This window comes from Hypomesus transpacificus, chromosome 15, assembly GCF_021917145.1.
Source record: "Hypomesus transpacificus isolate Combined female chromosome 15, fHypTra1, whole genome shotgun sequence".
NCBI lineage: Eukaryota > Metazoa > Chordata > Actinopteri > Osmeriformes > Osmeridae > Hypomesus > Hypomesus transpacificus.
In genome coordinates, this window is record NC_061074.1 from 14,268,541 (window position 1) to 14,286,887 (window position 18,347).

Consider the following 18,347-nt stretch of genomic DNA (forward strand, 5'->3'; position numbering starts at 1 on the left):
TCCTTTTTTTGCCTTAAACTGACTTGCTGAGGCATTTTAGTTTTAGCTTTTTTTCCCCCAGGGAGAAATAGGTTATTTTATATTTCCATACACATCTAAGGTCACGGATATTAAACGCTCTAATTTTGCAAATAGGATCATGTGATTTGATTGACCGGTGCAGTTTTACAGCTAATATGTGTAATGTAAATTTTTACTGGATATTGTTTTCAAAGTTTTCAAACCTGCTTCAACATCTGTATAACCTGTCATAGCAGACTGCCTTAAGGGGTACATCTACCCTCTGACAAGTGCAATTTCTGAAAGTATGACCGCATGACAACTTCCAATTGTGAGTTAAAGTATCTCCAGTTGTCCAGCACATCAGTGTTTACATCCATTAAGGCATGAAACTACTTGGTAGTATACTAACATGCCGTACACCCATAATGCCTCTGGACAATCATGATTTGGTTGGGGTTTAACCTTGAGGATTTTGCCACTGCTACAGTTTAATCCCAAGTGTATTTGATTTAAAAGGTTGTCTTAATTAAGCTTTAGTAAGATGCTTAGTAGTTGGTAAAGTCAGTTGTCAAAAAACTGGTTCACAGATCAAATTGAGTCTGAATTCCACACCCAGAACCATACAATATTTGAACTATAGTACAATGATCTAAAATGGTTACACATTAAACACAACACATATGAATCGTCTTTCCTTAATATTATTAAACAAATACATCTAAATGATTTTTTCAATTTTTGCAATTCAAACTATTAATAAGTAACCACAGACAATAGCTATTCACCATTCAAGAACTGACAAAAGGGACACCATTTTGGAAGTAGGTGGGGGGGCTTTTTCTCAATAATTAAGGTTGATTAGGATTTACTTCTGACAGGAATGAAAATTAGAAGTGACCCTGCACAGTTTGAAAGTATGAAAGGAAGTGAAAGGAGAGGAGATTCATTCATTAGGCCAAGAACCTAATGTGTACAAAACTGTTGGACAGTTGCTTTTGCTTATACCTGCTGCTTCCTGTGCCGCTACTGACTGTTAATTACAGTCTTGTTAAAGATTCTCCACACCAGAAAAGTGAGCCCTACCAGACACAGAATAACCACTCTTCCTGAAGTGCACGAAAGAGCCTCTCAGCCTTGTATATTCACACAGGGATCAGATGGCGACACTGCATGGCCATGATCACAATCATTTGTCTTAACAGTGTTCCTGTTTGTCAGTCAGTAATTGTAGTCATGGTGCTAAATAGCCAGAGTCATTCTGACCTTGGTAATGGTAAAAATAAACATTCTATACCTCCTAATTCAGAAGCAACATTTGCAACCACAAGTAGTATCAGCCACCCATTAAAGTACTATGGAAGTAGTTAAAATACAACCTTGTAATCACCCATGATGTTGTATATATGTGTTTCTAATTTTCTAGAGGTACAATACAACAGCAGAGGTTACATGTTCAGTAGTGAGATCAGCATTTGCTCTAAACCTAAACTATGCCTTTTAGTTCTTCTCATTCCAATCCCTGTGACATAGGTGATTATCAGCTCGTCACAACACTCACAACACAAGATTATCTGAATCTTCACACTTATTTGCTCCACTTGTCTTTCTGCTAGTCAGGGATTTGATGTACTGTTTGGGGGATGATGTTTGATGATGTTGAGCCCAGAATGTCTCAGGAAGGCTTCTGATCCTTTGGTTGGTCCTTCTGAATAATATCTGATGCAAAAGTCTTGATCACATTTACATTCCAGGCATACCTAAACCGGTCAAGTTGTGATCATCTCACCTCCGCACAACTTTCAGAAACTTACCTTGTTTACACATACTTCCAACAGCTCCACATGTATGTGAAGCTGTCTCAGACTCCTGCTTGGGCCAACACATTAACAAATGTCAGTGGTGTTGAATTTCTAACTTAATGCAGTGCTGAAATGGTGCAGTGACCCTGGGCCGGTGACACCACCCATCAGTTTGTGTTAAGACAGAACGATCAGGGTGTTGAGAGTTGCCACTTGATTCTGACAGACAAGCAGGTGTTATCTCCCTAGGTCATCAATAATGTTTTGCATTTGCCAAGATAACTCTCAGGTCATGGAGATGACAGGATTTCATGGGTAAAATTATAATAGTTTGATATGAAAAACACACTAAATATATGCATGCCAAATTACATTCACTTAATTTAAACAAAGTATTGTATAGCATTCCTGTTCTAAATGTTCTTAACATTGCGTGGTCAAACTGTTGGATATCCAATAGCAGGACTATATTTGTTTTGGAATAAAGAACAGTTATTCTATTCTTGTAAAGCTAATTAAATACCACAGACAATGTGTCGTAGAGGGAAATCAGAAAGTGAGGTGTTCAGACAAACACAGTATTGAGCCTCAGTCACAACAACTGTGATGTTAATGGAACTTAATCTTGATTTTAATTTGAATAACCCCATTACTAAAATGATATGTGGAGAATGTTGAATTAATCAAGATATCCTCAGATCTGGCAGGTCTCAATACTAATTATTCCCAAGCAATGTGCACCCACACCAAAATCACAAAACCTAAAATGTCAGGACAGTTAAAGAATAGTTTCAATAAGCATATACCGCAAGATTCCCCTTACAGAATCTTTCTACATTCTATTGATACCTTATTCACTTACATGGGACATGGTCTTTTTGGGTGGACAATACTGTCAAACAGACGTATTATTGCAAAATGTGCATTTTCCATGCTTGGACTGAGATTTTAGAATAAAAGTAAAGCCTTCCCCCAGGCTCTCCTACAGTGTGTGCAGCTTTAACTTCTGTACAGATCAGTATTATCACATCTCTTTACAACACAGGGCGGCTCATATCCTTGTCTTATTTTACTTTCCAAGGTCCATTTCCTCCACAGCTCCATGACGTACCAGATATTAATATGCTCAAAAACTAGGCTAAAGCTCACATCACCTTTCCATTCTTTTGTGATCTCATCTGCATTGAGGCTACATCCATGTCAGCGCAAAGAGGGTGTTGAAATTACTTCTTACTATAGATTACAATCCTTTAAAGCAAGAACAATCTGACAAATGTAATGACTGAATCATTTTTGGGGGTCACATGGCTACTGCCACCCGAACAACTATGGTAATGGTTCATGGCATGAGTTGGTATTCGGATCGATGTAAAGAAAAAAGAAGTCTGGTGAATTGTAATACCATTTTGGATTATTTTTCAATGTATTTTTTATAATTCACATACTTTATAGTCTGTGCTTCACCTCACTAAGATCTTACTATGCTCCTGCTGGGACATTCTTCAGATAAAGGGACAGTATTTACGTTTCTGCTTCTTCTTGATTAGCATAAAGGCTGAGCAACAGCTAGTGGCACTGGAAAAAATATTAATCAAGTTAGTGGAATCTCCATGTCTGTAGTGCTTTTGAAATTAAGTTGAGTGCAAAAGAGGCTACATAGTTATGAAACCCTATCATCTCTTGAAATCAATTTCCATCCATCTCCATGTATATATTAATGTCCAGAATGGACAGGAAGAAATGTGCTATGGAACTTAGATTTGACTATTGATCTCTTACAATGGATAATTTATTAATGATAACGTTTGACAAGCTTGTTGCTCGAGACAAAAATCACAGGAACGACAGACAGAAACAGCATGAGTACGGTTCAGCAGATTCCAATTGAATGTAATGTGGATATCCTCCCCTGTTGTTGGAATTGTCCTATTTCATCTGTACTATGCAATATACAAATACTGTACAGGGCAGCATATGGTGGGAAATTTTACCTTTTGACTCCAACTTGTTATTTAAATTTATATTTGTTACTATAACTATTTGTAACAAAACTGGCATACGAAGCCTAGTGAGAAAAATAATGCCATTGCACTGTAGTATTTGGATTGATCCGAGCTAATGTATGTTTTTGTGACAGTATGAAATCTAAAGTGACTTGCATGTCTAAACTACCTGCAGACAAGAACCAGAGGATGTCCAGCCACAAAGGAAACTTTTCATTTCGAGACATCCTCATCCTCCTGTTATCTGTCAATGGAGGATCTCATAAGCCCACAATGACACGATCACAATGCCAACCTAGTCTTGCTTGGTTTTGCATTTGAAAGAATATTGAACTTTTCACTCATCTATTCCCAAGCAGTGAGCAGTAAGACCCCAAGCCTGGCCAAGATTAAATTTCAGGGATAAGGCACTGAATTAAATCTCACACATACCTCTTTCTGGCCCCTTTCTAGTTTTTAGGGGGACCCAACGTACTTCCAGGGCAAATAACTTTTGACCATTCCTTTATAACCCAACAGAGAACCTAGGAATTGAAGAAAAGTATGGCAGCAAAGGATTTAAGACACAACTCAAGTGACATGGTCAAACACAAGTGGTGTCAGGTGGAACAACACAGAGGTGCTGTCCTCTGCTAACCTATTTAATCTGGATGTCAGAGGTTTAAACTGACTGCTGATGAAATTTGATCATTTCCTTGAGGAGACAGTTACAGATTCAACGGTAGAATCTTCTTAGCTTGTTCATAAAATATGAGATTTGTCTGAAATGTTGATTTAGGCCAGCAAAATATAGAATTACATTTTGAAGTTAACAGTCAAAGAAAATACGAAGACGCGTAGACCACCGAAGGGGGCGACCACGCACCCCTTTCTCCCATAATGGTACAACCTAGCCTAAATCGTGAGTGCATTGCTTATCATTCCAGGGGATAGTGGATGGAGCGACACTCATATCTGTGTGGCAAATCGTGTGCAGTCGTGTGTTCATGGATTTCAGCGAATTCCATAGTGTGTAGTGTGGTCTCATGTCAACTGGTCAGTCGTTTTTTGGGGGAATGTTGGACATAAACTGCCTCACATCCTAACTGCAGCCTTAGGAATGCTGTAACGTTAGAAATCTGTTTTCAGAACATCGCCAGTAATGAAATACTTGTCTTAGACCTTTCTCAACGGAACACACATACATTTGGGATCAATTCCAGATATTGGTCGCGGACCTCAACAATCGACAGACCACGTTGGATGTTTCTTAAGAATGGTAAGATTCAAAACATTTTTTTTTCTTCATATTAACGCTACTCAACAGCTGCACGAGACCATCATGCAGCAGAATAGGAATAGCCTGTATAGTGCGTGTGAGAATCACGGACTGAGCTGTGCAGTTTCAATCATGCGGAATCTCAAACACTAGTGCATGGAATTAGCGGCACGTTTCATATTTTGAGAATATCATAGACAAATAGGCTACAACGGTCTACCACGGTGCTGTTTTAGGAAACATTGTTTGTAAGTAGGCTGTGTAGCCTACTTCTTGATCATCGGCTTGTGTAGAGGCGTACGCGCGTCGATTTGTTGGCTACAATACATGGTTTGTTGATACATTTGATGTGATTTTTGAACAGCGTTTCACGAAGTAAGTAATTCAAAATGCTTTGTAGGCTGTTCATTCTTGACTACGGGACTATATTTCAATGAAGTACGAAGTATGCAATCGTAATAGTGTCACCCCCGAACCATTAAAGAAAAATGAGACATACACAAAAATAGATACATGGCCTACACCAGACTTTAAAATGTTAAATAATTTCTTAAAAGACTAGGCTTACATTACTTTGATTACACATGCCCAATAGGCCTACATGAATATATATTAATGCGTAAGAAAAATTTAACAGTTGAGCTATATTAAGCCCAGTTAATCAAGTTATCAAATTACAATCAGTAATGATAAAATCAGCATTTCTGTCTCTCCTACTCTCTCTCTCTCTCTCTCTCTCTCTCTCTCTCTCTCTCTCTCTCTCTCTCTCTCTCCTCAATCTCACTCTCTCACACACACACATCATTTGAACGTGTTTTTTATTTTTCTGAGGGCAAATGTATTTTTATAATTCTCTCATACTCATGTAATGGCAGTCAGTGTTATTCCAGTGCATTACATATCATGCAAATATATCACATTTGTGTTAGACCTCAGTCAGTCATGTCTACCCTGCAGACCAATAAAGTTCTAAGAGTACTGTGCTAAGCTCACAAGTGCTCTCATTGGTTGCAAAGAATACAAAGGGCTCCATCAACTAGTGTCAAGAGTTTGGTGGAGGTGTTAAGTCTGAAGTTGTTAGGGAACCTTGTGGAGGTTGACCTTTGCAGGACAGGGCTATACTCTTGTGGCTGTCTTTATCAAAGTTGATGAGCTCGGAGGAGCCACCAGAGCACTGATCCTGTGCAACATACATTTCTGTCCCGCAAATGTAAGATGTTGTTTTTGTTCTTCTTTCTTATTTACCCTCTTTTAAAACTGAAACTACACAACTTCGTTAATACATATTATTATGAAATCTCTCTACCAGTGTATTAGGTTGTACACAATGTTGCAGTGCTTGATTACATTGAAGCCATATTGGCGTCAGATAAAGACAAAACCATGATGGGAAATAAACTATTATGGCCTTCTTCCCTCAGGAGTTATCCCAAGGATAGTATGACTGGGAAGTAATAGTTGTTGTGAGTACATCAAGTCCTTTCAAGAGTGATTTTGTTCCCTTCACTGCTCCATGGCAAATTTGCACAAAACTGAAAGCTTTTCTTTAATTACATATAATTCTACCTTTATTATATCATTTTGCCACACTTTACACGAATGGTTAACTATCATGTAACTACAAAGTGATGTCTATAGCTTTAACTTTAAAGTGTGTTTCCCATCAATTTTACACAATTACATAACATGTCTTTGTAGCCCATCCAAACACTACTTACACTACGCATGAGGAAGATGTTTAATATAGTATGTTATTTTGTCATGGACATCATTTTTGTCAATGTATTAGATTTCTAAACCTTACTTCTCCTTTCCACCACTCAACATGGTGGCTATTAATGGCAGCAGTGAGTGCAACACAGGGGTGGTAGTGGTGGTGGTGGATGGGGGTGAATTGGCCACCCCAGAGCATTATGTTTAGTTGAAACTGCAGTCTGTCATCCTGTGATTTATCACACGTAGGACTAATGGGAAGCCGTCACGATTACAGCACTTATTGGACATGAAAGCTGGGAAATGCACTGGCTCTCATTTCTTTGCGGACTGGTCAGCTCAACTCCAGAGAAGTGATGGTTTGGGAACAGTGCATATCTAAATAAAAACAAATTCCATGTATGAAACCATGAAACAAACTTTCATTTCAACCTGTAGAGTTGAGCACATCATTATATTTAGTGCAATCAAAAGCATTTTTTATAAACATGTCTGCTATAATCTGTGCTGCCAAACCTTTGGGATTTCATTAAGTTTTGTGCTAAAGTACGTGAGTGTTTTCTCAAAACGTAGGATACAACTTTTTCCTTAAGCAATCAAGGGCATTGCTTGATTAGAAACTCGTACTAGGAATTAAATTGTAAGAGTTCCAAGGACTGTGAATATGAACTTAGCTCTGAACCTTTATTCTCTTGCACTATCCCAAACCATTGTTCAAATTTCTGGTCATTTTTTGTGCATTTTAGCTATAGCACGTGTAACGGTGTAGGAAAATATCTTATTAGCAAAGGATCCTGTATAAACACAATGACTTGAGTCCATCAGGATATATTAGCATTATAGAGGGAACTACAGCATTTGTCCTCCGGGTTTAGTTTTTTTTCTCCAAAATCCTGCAGCAACCCCCATGGTATCCATCTTAAATTTAAAGACAATCTCTGTATCATATTAATTTTGATGAAGCATTACATTGCTCATTTATTAGACTGAGTACACCAGATCTTTTTTTAACTTTACAAACCTATCTAGTTCAAGACTAGTTGGGGGTTGTAGAGGGTTGTTAAAAAATGTGCTTGAGCCCTAGTCATTGGGTACAATCTCTTCTACTGGAGAGCCAGCAATAACAGAATACCCTTTGTGTTCTAAATGTCATGCCACACACGTCGCAATTTCAAAGATGACTCACTTTAGCCAGTGGAAGCTAATCACAATTTTAAGGTTTAGTACTCAGATTACACCTTTTGTCGCTTTAATTTCGAAGAATTATTTTTTATGACTTTCACTTTTCTAACACTTAAAATGTGCTGTTTTGTGCATTGGACATGTTTAACAGAACAACATAATCCTAAATTCCCCAGCCTGTCGTTTACATCCAACCATACAGGAGTCAATGCTTATATACATATTCAATGTCCGTATTGTTTTTTGGTTCATTTTGAACTCAACAAGAAAGAGAGCATACCAAGTACAAGTCATTTGATCCTGTAGAGCAAGAACAAGATAACATATAATAAGAATGTCCTTTTGGTGTTTGAAGGTTAACATAAGGGTGCCTCCTCTGACAGGCATCACATACATTACTGCCATCAGACTAACAAAGTGACCCTGGTGTCTTCTGCCTCTGTGGGTTCTCCCATCAGAACAGCCTCCCTTGTGACATTTTATCATGGGCAAGATAATCTTATGCAAGATGGTGAAATGGAAGTTAATGTGCAGGTAATTAGGCCCCAGTGATTTGCGGTTGAAAGAAGGATGTTCACCAAGCTAACCTTAGTCTGATTTGAATGACAGTGAGGCTCGAGCAGCAGGAATGAAGAGCAATGTTGTATGGGTAATTGGTGTGTTTTGGTGGACATTTTTCTAGCCTATATGTTATTTATGAAAGCCCTCAATTGGAACAGCTATTGTATACAGTTAGTTAAGCTACTTAGTAGGTACCAACTGAGCTCAGTTCATTGTTGTGCCCCTATTCCATTTATCCTATTCCTATTCCATCTGTGCATAGATTATTTGAAAATAACATTTGATTGACCCTTGATGCTGCAATGTAAATCCAGTTTTTTTTCTCATCATTCTCTCAAAAACTAATAGAAAGGTTTCCTAAATCGATGACTTTGTATGCAGCATCAATGTCCACACATCTTGTGTTCCACTTGACTTGAGGGGAAAGAAACATTCAGTGATGCACAAAGCTTTTAAAAGATACAAAAGTGGCACTTTGCCACTCTATTTTCCCTCATGTCATTTTGTCAACTGTATATTTTCTTGCATTGAAGAAAGAAACACTTGATGAACATTTACATTAAAAAAAGAATTCTGGTAGTATCGAATTATGCTGTATAGGTGGCTTGTCATGTGTGAACAAGTGTTTTTCTTTTTATTGTGTGTGTGAAATTAATATAGAATTACTTTCATTGTTGTACCACCTGCCATATACCTATCCCCAATTAATCCACAACATATTGTAATCTGAAGATGAATTCTCAGGGCCTCATATACTAACGCTTTTGCGCTCACTTCAGGCGTATTTGTTTTGCAATTTGCAAAAACAAATTTCGTAAAAGCATGGCGAGGTATATATAAACTGAGGTAAAAGCGCAGTCTGCCTGTCGCGGGAACTGAAAATGGCAAATTGCGCTTTTCCGTGTCATGCAAATGCATTCACGGGAGGGTCAAGGGGAAAGTGGGACTTTCCCATAAAGAGATGGGAGGGGATTCGTAAAGTGCGCCTAATTATGTATTCCGTGGTATGTACAGAAACCGCCTGTGAAAGTGTGCCTCCACTTGGCGGTGAAAATTCTGCACCTCTTAAAAGCAGGTGTAAACCTGGATGCACGCGGATTCCCCCGCAAATGCTTCCTGGTGAAATGACAGCAGTAATCCGAGCAAGACGAAAACACAGGCCGAGGAGACGATCTGAAAGGATTTTTGCCAAGGATCATACTTTTTCAGTTGAGTGAACACAAAATCATTACACGTTACAGATTAGGCAGCCATGCAATACAGTTACTTGAATTTGTAATTTCGGTCCAGATTGCATTTTTTGTGTCGGTGTGGAATTCCGGCCTTGTATAATATTTAAATTCGCTGTTACCTCATGAACAAGCACATCAATTTCGTTATCACTAAATCTTGGTTTTCGCTGATTTGACTTTGGTGGCTGATCCATGATAGAGAGAAGGAGGCCCATTCAATTGTGCATTTAAATGCTTGCAATTTACGGTATAGTGGGCAGAGAAAGACGCTTATTAGCGGATGAACTGCAGGTTTCGTAAATACGACGTAAACTGAAGTATCACAGCGTGTGCAATCTGTGGGTTGGCCATGGCGCTGATAACACTACGTTTGCAAATGTACGTAGCCTTCATGAGGCCCACAGTCCTCTTTTTGTGTCTAGTGTGCAAGGTCAGAATTGCAGAAGGAATTTAGATTACATATAAGATACAAATCAATACCAGTAAAACCAAAGAATAACAAAAATGGGGATATCCAAAATAATAAAAATGTTTTGTAGGAAAACATTCAGATCATAAATTAGTCCACAACACACATGAAATACATCAGCAGTATCGGAATGAAATATGGGTAAATATATGCTTTTAATGTTTCACATTAAGGAACTAAATGCACTTTCATTGTATTTGGCCTTTGCTTGCGTAAATACTAATATTGAGCAGAGAAGTGTAGAAATGTTTGAAAAGATCAGAAATTATTTTAGTGCAATGGAGTGCACTACAGTAGACTTAATTTAACCCTTTAAAGCGTTTTGCAACATTGCACACTGTTGCTTTGACTACCATGGAATTACCTAGAGATTAGGGGTGTCACGATACCAAAAATTCAGTAGTCGGTGCCAATACCATTAAAATAACACGATTCTCGATGCCAATTTCGATACCATGGTAAAAAAAAAGAGGATTGTCTAAGATTCCATGTAGGCTACTTGAACCATGAACTTCTTTAAAATATTTGAAAAATAGCAAAATGTCCTACAAAGACATACAAAACATGTGCAATAGAGCATAGCACAACATAATAAAGTGCAATTAAGCCATTCAGCTAACAAGATGAACATGACATGAGTTTACCTTCTAAGCTATAGCCCATAGTATGGGCTAACGTTAAAACTACAGCTAACCTAAACTATGTACATAAGCCATTGTAACACACGTGCCCACCATCTCAAACATCATGTAACGTGTATTTTAGTATGACAGATTAAACAAACAGAAAAAGAGCATTCTTTGGATGTATTCAGAATTTCGCCGCGACTTCAACGAACATTGATTTATTTTGTATGATGCCAGATGTTAGCATCGGTGCTGCGCCTCTTCTGGAACTGAATCAGAACTTGCCTTGAATTCTTTAAACAAATCCAGATGACGATCTTTCAGGTGCTTAGCTAAATTGGAAGTATTCCCCCTTGGTCTGAAGACTGTGGTAGCATTTTTTGCATAATGGCTTCTGCGGATTAATTATAACGCCACGGTCATCTGCCTCAAACGCAAACTACTTTTTTTGCCTTTCTTGTCAACAAGTCGAAGCGGGGCGATCGCTAAAGCAGCAGTTGTTATCTTGTTTTTCTTAATGTAAACGTCGACTGGAACACTCCTGAAGGCGCAGCACCGATGCTAACATCTGGCATCGGCGCTCACGGTACTTACGGTGCTTCAAAAAAATGGGCATCGTCGGTGTTTTTGTTATTTTAGCATCGGAAGGTACGTAAGTATCGGTTCTCGTGACATCCCTACTAGAGATGTACCTCTACTAAAACCATTACAAGTAGTTGTTTCTATGTATTGCTATAGTTGTGTGGTAAGTGCGTGTAACCTTAATGTAATGTGTTACCAAGCATTATCATGCATTGAACACATTGCTGCTTGTTTTCTTGTCATGCTGCATTGGCTTGATTTTCATTAAGACTTTCAGATTACATTTACGCTAGTGTTTAAGATAATTGCATACATGCCCATGCATCAATATAAGGAAAGGGAGCACTTTTGTATACTTCTTATATACTGTAAATAACATCCCTGTGACTATGGCCTGTTTAAAATGTATAGCACTGATTGTGCCACATGGAATTTTGTCACACCAGTATATTTAATTCCTGGGACAAACCAGCTGTATGACTGAATATTGAGAGTTGCCAACCCAAGCTTTGTATTTACCTGTCTAACTGAAAATGACAGCTTTCTTTCTAAAATTTCAATGCAAACTATAACATGTGGTGTCTGTGATAGTGTTTAGTACGTAGCATGCAACAAGAGTTGTAGACTGTGATGCAAGTTGTCAAAACCCCAAACAAGATTTGGAAGTGTCTTTGTTGCAACAACAAACTGGCACATTTTCAAGACTCACAGTGTGTCTGGCTAGCAAAGGCTTTCAGTTGCATGGTTGCGCTCAAAGGGAGTTGTCAATGTATTTTGCAGTATACAGTACAAACTGGCACATTTTCAAGACTCACAGTGTGTCTGGCTAGCAAAGGCTTTCAGTTGCATGGTTGCGCTCAAAGGGAGTTGTCAATGTATTTTGCACTCCTTTTTGTAAGGCAGCAAAAGGGAGTGATAGCTCTCAAGGGGAGTGCCCTTAAGTTGTTTTTATATAAATATTAATATGGCCCACTAACTTGCCTTGAAGGTAGCTAGTGGTTGGCCCCTGTCACTTCTTGGGCATCAGCTAATGCCATGTCTCATTTTGGTTTTGATTCATGATTTAAATTTGAATTGGCAGTAGCAAGTTGGAGGAAAACCAGCCATGTTTGAAGTTACAGCACTTTCATTTAGAATAAAAGGTTACTCTAACTGTGGCTTTTGCACTTTCTTTTTTATGTTTTCTTGATTTCCAAAGCACTTAATAATTACTGACCTTGAATATTCGTTCATCCATATTGACATGAGAAATTGAAACCATTTACTTTACTCTTGATGGGCCTAACCGTTTTGTATCTTCTCAAGTTACACAACCATATAGGACAACCATTTTTAAATGATAGTGTGTCACAAATTTTAAACCATCCATTAATATTAAGTAAATAATTGGTATCCTTATAGCCAAATTTGATAAGAAATATAATATGTCGTATTTTTCCGCAACGGGTGTCTGGACCATCCCAGAGGGATTATGACGGCAAGGCTGCGTTGACATGGGTCTCTGTTCTGTGTAACCACTTATGTTTGTCTGGGTTTTGTTGGACTTTTCTAATGAGACGCTTTAACAGGTGGTACACATTACATTATAGTCAAATATATTAAAGAAAATAAATGGGTCACACGGGCAGAGGGAAAAAGGGACAAAAATAGATGTTCAATACATAGATTGTATAGAGAAATAGACAAAAAATAGATGTGCAATACAAGCATTGCTTACTGTCAGAGGGACTTATCATCATCCTTTTTTACAGTGTAGTCAGGTCTGCTTTTGAATGCTAGGGTGACCTTTATAGAAATGCTCTTTTGTTTTGTTTTCAGCATAATGTGCTGTTAGGTACAAGTGGCGAGTGGTATTGGCCCTGATGCAAGGTGACATCGCAGTGCGGCCATCAGAATGCCATCAACTGCCGAGGCTCAAGTGTCAACTGAAAAAACTCAAACAAAACCTTAAATAAAGGGATTATGTGGAACAAGTTTCAGATATGCTTCATCTCCAGTAATGTTCATTCCTTAATAACATGGGCACTGGTACACAAAGGCCTCGTTTTCCTTTGTATATCTCATGCATTTACTGACATATTACACCAGTGAGTAGAGCCTTCCTAATGTGGGAAGGTGTAAAATAAGGTGAAACTGCTTAAATCTTAAACTGTTTATTAAAGTTTTAGCATGAGGGTGTTGTTAGCTGACCAATCTTTTTGATCTACTGATTTATTCTTCCTCAGGCATTAGATCAAATTTGATTAAATGTATCACTGACTCATTTCACCTCAATTTAGCAATAGTCCTCAAGCTAAATCTGCTTTCATGTTTGGTGTTTTTTCTTGTGTAATTATATATTGAATAGAAAATAAATAATGACTAAGAATGTAACCATGTAATAAATATAATTATGTAATGACAATGTAATTCATTTGAATGGTTTATAGTAATATCAGCATGCAGTAATGTTCTGCATTCCTCAAGTTCCAATACAATCTGACTGATGAGCTATTTATGCATGGTAAGGATTTTGATGAGGGTGATTTTAAGTTTACCAGCCTGTACCTAGTTGTTCATAAAATGATCTTAATAAGCAACCACTTGCGTGAAGCTTACTGTAGTATGCTTGTTTAAAACGGATGTTATAGGATCATTGAGTCTATTTTTACTTTTCTGGAAAGAGGAAAACATTAGTTTGGCCCATGGCATATTTAGCAGGATGAATTAAATATTAAATATCTTTAAATAGTTGTTCTAAATGTGGTCCATGGGAAGTCCAGGAGATGGAATCTTTTTCATAAGGCAGAGGCAGATTATTGTTTTGAAAAGTTAGTAAAATCTGCTTTTATGACTTTTCACCATCATTGGATGCATGCTGCTGAGGAACTGCCATGATGGGAAGGTAGATACTAGTAGGTGGTCCTATCCACATGAACAATCTTGGCCGGCAGACAGGCAGATGATGTCTTCTGTGAAGGTTTAGTGTTTTGCAGCTGTGTTAGAAGAAGATGGGTGCTGTTAATTAGAAAGGGCTGCACACAGCAGGCCTGCAGTAACCGTCTTGCTCCATAGTATATTTTCCTGCCTTTTTGCACATGCACTCCTCACTTTAAAACTACAGATATAATGACAGTGCAAATTAATTTATTTTACTGCTCTTTATCTCTTGTTTTTTGGATTTGTTTATGGTTTATTCTGTAGACCTACAGTTTACAAAAACTGTACAATATTCCCTTTGGAGGCTGATCGGTCACGGAAGGGACCAGAAGGAATATTCAATTTGACAGAAACATACGCTAGGGCCAGGGGCAGATTGTGAGAGGATTTATGTGTGAATGTTACAAGTAATATCATCACTTATTAGACATGCATCAGTGAACTAGCTTCATATAGCGGAATATTTAGGTGCAACAACCTGTTTCCTAAATTGTTATTATTCAATCAAATTTAAAATCAGTTCCAAACTTTTTCTATTGGATTCATGAAGTAAAACATAGTATTGATAGTGAGATGATCCGTAAACTGTAACGAGGTCCTATTTGATTAGTAAATCTATCTGATTACAACTGCATCTGGGGAATGGATCCCCAGTCAGCTGGAATACAATAGATCCCCCATCGCCTTGATAAAATGACCTCTGTTGAAATGTTCCTGGGGTACTTATAAAAGGGGCAAGTCAATTGCAATATCTGTCTGACTCCTTCTCCTCCTGCTTGGACAGGCATAATTCTGGCCAAACATGCATTACAAAAGGTTATAGTTGAGCCATGCTTTTGCAGTAATGTAACTTTTGTATTAGTGTGGCCTGTGGTCTCATTGAAGAAAGCATAGATCTGTTTCCACATGCATGGACACGGAAAAAAAGACGGTGGTCTCACCAGTTTCTTTGATTAAATAATGACAACAAAGATGACTTGAAAGGAAGAAATGGCAGCCAGGGCACTGAGTCAGCAGAATATCATTGGAGATGAGAGATGAGAGATACAGATTAATTTCAGTCAACAGCCAAGTAAACCTAGTTGTTAATATAAATCTTGTATAGTAGTATGCAGTTGTGTTTATTGTAGAAATATGGTGTAACCCCATGTAATTATGGTGTGATCTTTAATGTTGCATGTTATGGAACCATGTAGCATAAAGCTTTGTTGTAATATATTACTTTAATATAATGCTCTTCAGATCCATTTATCAAATATAACCACACACAAGCAGTCTATTGATCTTCCGTGTCATTGCACACCTACATTTGAGTGATGACCAGTTTGAATTTACTGCAATCTATTTACTGTAATCTCCTGCAAGTAACTTGAGAAGAGCAGTCTTACCTTGCTAGTGTGAACCCTCTGGCTTCTGAAATGTCGATCAGTTAACCTGAGCAAGGTCAAAATCAAATGATCCAGTGTAGTGAATTTGTTGTTGTTGTATTAATCAAGTTGATAAATGGTAGATGGCTGCTTTCAAATTATTGGTAGAGAGTTTATGCTGGCTCAGTCAGTGCTGTTGGCTTTAAAAGTCACCACTGATGCCTGATTCAGTCCTTTGTCTCTTAGCAGACACCCTTCATTTGACGGATTTTGCTCATGGATTTTGTGCTATTTTCAGAAGAAAGAAAGACGCAAGTATAAATGCTTTACCATTCAACATGGCTTTAAATTAGTTATCTAACATGAAAAAGAATAACTGCTAAAGTGTACCAAAACATTTTCCAACGAAAATATATTACATTTGTCAGAAAGAAAATAAAAAGATATAAGAAAGCTCAGTTGTTGAAATGCATTAAGATGACATACATTCAGCATTATCAAGGCCCGTGTATGGTTTACATAGTGGACATGGTATGACAATCTATTAAGATTAAGATGAATATATTGATGAAAACAGGCATGGAGTTTCAATTGTGGAGTAGCACAGCACCCCCAGACTCAGCTGAGATCTTAAGCATACCCTTGCCTGTTACCTAAGTTGTTCAACACAATGTTGGTGTTAACATGCTTTGTTCAACACTGCATTTGCCCACCCCTCTTCCCCCACTCAAGCCAAGTCTGTGTGCCTGTGTAGAGTAGGCATGCACGGTGGCTGCTGAGGAAGCTTGGCCCTGATTTCAGTGCAGTAGAGGAGCCTGGGGCCCCTGGGACACTCAGGTTACCAACATTGCATCCTGCAGTATTAGCACAGTCTGCCATCTGGAACCCGCGTAAGGACAGCCTTACCTTAAAGGGTCCAATCACACTAACCTCAGTTATGAGCTATTTATTCAGTGTTATAACATTTTCTTTATGGTGCCATTTTTATGGTGGATCTAATTACATAATTCCAGTTGAAAATTATACCTCAAATGAACAATTGTTTAAAGGTGGGTTAATGGTTCTTTTTGAGAGAATTTTAACAACAGGTTTATAATAGTGTATAAAAAGAGTGAAGGGCTGAAGGCAATATATTGTCAAGGAGAGGCTCCATGCTTATCATGGGGGTGAGGACACATGTTCACGGCTCAATATGGCCATCCTTGACCCCACTTCCAGTAGAGACATTGAATACACTTGACGTGATGTTTTCTCAATTTTCAAGTTACCCTCTACATTCTTCCAATGAAAGAGGGGCTTACCTCTATGCATACCCGTCTATTCAATTAACCCCATTCTGTGAAAGGTCAAAGTAATTGTAGGTCTTTCTACTTATAATTTTCTTTGTATGTTATCACAATAATCGTATTTTACTTTGCATTTTGCAAGGAAACTCAAGCTTAAACCTGAGCAAAAAAAAGTTACATCGTTCTACATAAATCAACTATGTAAATATTTTGATTCACACATATAGCCTTTCTTTCCATATGCCTAAAAAACATACATAAAGTGAGAAACAGAAGATCCAATTAATGCAAAATATGTCCATGGGATTATTGAGACCTATACAGACATCATCAGCTGGCCCTCACAGATGAGAAGTGCAACCCCCAGGAGGACCCCCGATCCTGGTTTATTTAATGAACCAGCATACTTAGTTACTCAGCAGTGGAGGATATTCATTAAAAAGCCCAAAGGTTAACTTGCATCACCCTAGTGCATTTTGTGCTAATCTAGTTAGCAAGTAATCAAACCTCATTTTGCAATGTTTGTTTCTGTGGTGATGGTTCTGTCTTGCAGCAGTGTACATTGCAATGTACTGTTCTATGGTGGACAGATGATGATGTTTCTCCAGAGAGGTGTCATGTATTTACCAAGTGCAGCTGCTAATGACTTGACCTTTGTGCCGACAGGTATTGCTTGATTCCACAATTGGTGTCAGAGAATCAGGGACATTTTTTGAGGGTCTGACTAGTGGCTATCTGGATTATCTCTGGTGCTGAGCGGGTGTGGGTTAATAAGCTGTCCAGGCAGCTTTGTGCCATGCTGTCAGCTTATCACAGTCCAGAGGCTGGTGCCAAAGATGCCACTATGATATGAGCTACAGGACTGGCATTTTGAACTCTCCTCTAAGCATCCCCCTACTATCAGTGACAACAATCGAATGGTGAGTGTCCTTTTAATCGCTGCAGAGGCAGGTTTCGGAAGAACTCACTGACAAAGGTGCCACAGAAACAGACTTCCCATTCAGCAGTACTTTTTTACATTGTACACAAAAATGTGTATAAGTAAAAAGAGATTTTACAGTAGTGTCTCTTAAATCAATTTACTACATCACTGCAATGATGTAGCAAACAGAAAGCTAACCGTAATAAAAATGGGACTACAACATCAGGTTTTACCTGTATGTCACCCTCCACACAATTGTGTCATAGACGTGCATATTTTGTAGTACCATTATTCTAAAAGTTAGGAAAACCAAAACTTAGAAGATGGCCCAAGACTGTTTGAGTGCATATCTTTTTGGGGGCAAAATAAGCGGCAAAATAAGGGGCAAAATAAACTGGTAGTTTATTTATAGAGTTTGCTATTGA

General features: G+C 38.2%; 1 protein-coding gene across 1 annotated transcript in view; it reads left to right on the forward strand.

Annotated features, from left to right (window-relative positions):
- Nucleotides 1-4,730: 4,730 nt before the first annotated feature.
- Nucleotides 4,731-18,347, forward strand: part of tenm4 (teneurin transmembrane protein 4) — a 113,397-nt gene continuing 99,780 nt past the window's right edge. The window contains exon 1 of the mRNA XM_047036567.1: nt 4,731-5,063. The gene's annotated coding sequence lies outside the window, so the exon portion shown is untranslated. The remainder of the gene's footprint in view (nt 5,064-18,347) is intronic.